The sequence below is a fragment of the Meriones unguiculatus genome, chromosome X (assembly GCF_030254825.1).
Source record: "Meriones unguiculatus strain TT.TT164.6M chromosome X, Bangor_MerUng_6.1, whole genome shotgun sequence".
In the NCBI taxonomy this organism is placed as follows: domain Eukaryota; kingdom Metazoa; phylum Chordata; class Mammalia; order Rodentia; family Muridae; genus Meriones; species Meriones unguiculatus.
The window spans coordinates 133,690,693-133,692,878 of NC_083369.1; the positions used below are offsets into that span (position 1 = coordinate 133,690,693).

A 2,186-nucleotide genomic window follows, 5' to 3' on the forward strand; every position below is an offset into this window, starting at 1 on the left:
GCCCTGATGAGTTGTTCCAAATGCAGAGTCCTGCATTGATCAGTCTTTAGGAGAGGGCTGCCCAGGAAGGGGATCATGACCTCAAAGAAGTGGTTTTATTCTGTTGTGAACAGTATCTAAAGGAAAACTGAATTGGAGGTTACCATTTGTCAGTATCTCCAGCAGCTGAAGAAATCAGCTTTTCAGTTCTGGAGAAGTGGTGGGTAGGGTGATCCCTTGGAATTCTCATCCTTTCAACTCCTTATAAAAAGCTTTCTCATTCTTTAGCTCAAGACACAGCATTACTCTAGATGCAAATATAATGAGTTCCTATCTGGTGACTTATCAATGTCTTAAATCTGTTACTATCTAAATAAAGCTATAAAATAGAACTTGAATTTGGCCGTTTCACCTGAGATGGCATTTCTGGGGCAAAATGCATATAGCAAGAGGGTCTTTGCAGCAAAACAAATGACAGGTTGGGCAGGCAGTGAGCTGAGTAAGGCCCTGTGGACCACATCACTTGCTTCAGATCTTACTGTACGTGCAATGAAAAACTGTTAATGAGAAAAGTTTCCTCTTTATTGTTTCTTGTGAGCCATGGAGAGCAACTTTTCCCTGAATTATCACATGGGTCACAAAGGCAAGCTCAGTCACGAGTTCCTGGAATTTGAGTTCCAACCTGATGGAAAATCGCAATATGCCAACAACAGCAATTGCAAAAACTATGTCATGATTAGGAAAGAGGGTTATTACATAAAAGTGTGATGAAAAAATTAAAGAGCATTATTGGTGACAATGAAATCATCAAAGAAGATGATGCTCTGTGGCCCCCTCCTAACAAGTAGCGTGGCAGGAGCTTGAAATCATCATTGGAAATGAACACATTTCTTTTACAACATGAAAAATTGGTTCCCTTATTAATGTCAGCCAATCCACGGATCCAGAAGGCTTACGAGTGTTTTCTTATCTTGTCCAGGTCCTGAAGTGTTTAGTCTTTAGTCTTATTGGATTATACTTCAAGACTAAACCTATCTAGATTGGATACTGTGGACATCAGGGGGTGGAAGTTTTTAGTTAACATAATTAGAATTTTTCTGTGTATTGGAAAAATTTTTATAAACAATAAATGATGGTCTTTAATTTAAAAAAAGAAAAAGAAAAATTGTTAATGAATGGAGGAAAATGTCCTTACTTATTTTTTCCACCACGTAACCTATCTATCATTTGGAATGTTTATTTTTGTGCTGAAAACACATTAACAATTTATAAGAATACAATATTTGAAACTGGAGGTATATGCAGTAATTGAGTACCTGCCAGGCATTCAGAAAACCCTGGGTTTGATCTCCAGCACTACATACACTGGGAGTGGGAAGGCATGTCTGTAAGCCCAACACTTCAGACACAGAAGCAGAAAGATCAGAAATTCAAGATTATCCTCAATCGTCCTTCAAAACAGAAAAACAAAAATAATGACAATGACAAAAAAAAGTCAGTGACAAAGGCAAACAACAAAAATGGAAATAACTTCATAATTCTTACTGACAACTCTGAGTAGTAATCATTATAGAAACACAGACAACCTATTGCAATTCTCAATAATTGAGCTGTGTTATGAAATGGAGCAATTTTCTTGAGACTTTCTGAACTTACAGAATGTTTGTGTTCACCACTTGCAAATTGCCTTGGGTGGGTCCTGCCAAGAAGAACAAGCCCAGACAGTGAGTTCTTCTGTCTGATATTTGTGCAGCACAGGTGGTCTGTTGGTAACTAAGTAACTCAGCCACCACCCAGACCCCCATCCTAGACTCAGACATCCATGCTAGGGTCTAAAGTGTCTGATACTCAGTCCTGACGTTTCCGCGTTCTCAAAGAAGTAGCCTGATGGAGAGCTGACAATTGGCCTCTTTACAGTGATTTACTTGAATCTCAAAAGATGTTTTTAAAACCCTAATTCCTAGCCTGGCATGGTAGCACTTGCCTTTAGTCCCAGCACTCTGGAGGAAGAGAGCTCAAGGCCAGCCTGGTCTACAGAGTGAGTTCCAGGACAGCCAGGGCTACATAGAGAAAGCCGATCTGTAACAAACAAACAAACAAAACCTGACTTCTGTCAACAAGTCTCATTGGAACTTGCCCAATATTTAATTGAGACCTGAAGAGCACAGCATGGAGAATGCTTTGCTGGGGGTCGGATTCAGGCTCAG

At 39.7% G+C, this 2,186-nt stretch overlaps 1 pseudogene; it reads left to right on the plus strand.

Annotated features, from left to right (window-relative positions):
* The first annotated feature begins 579 nt into the window (after positions 1-579).
* LOC110559947 (protein mago nashi homolog) lies at positions 580-1,018 on the plus strand (annotated as a pseudogene).
* The last annotated feature ends 1,168 nt before the right edge of the window (positions 1,019-2,186 follow it).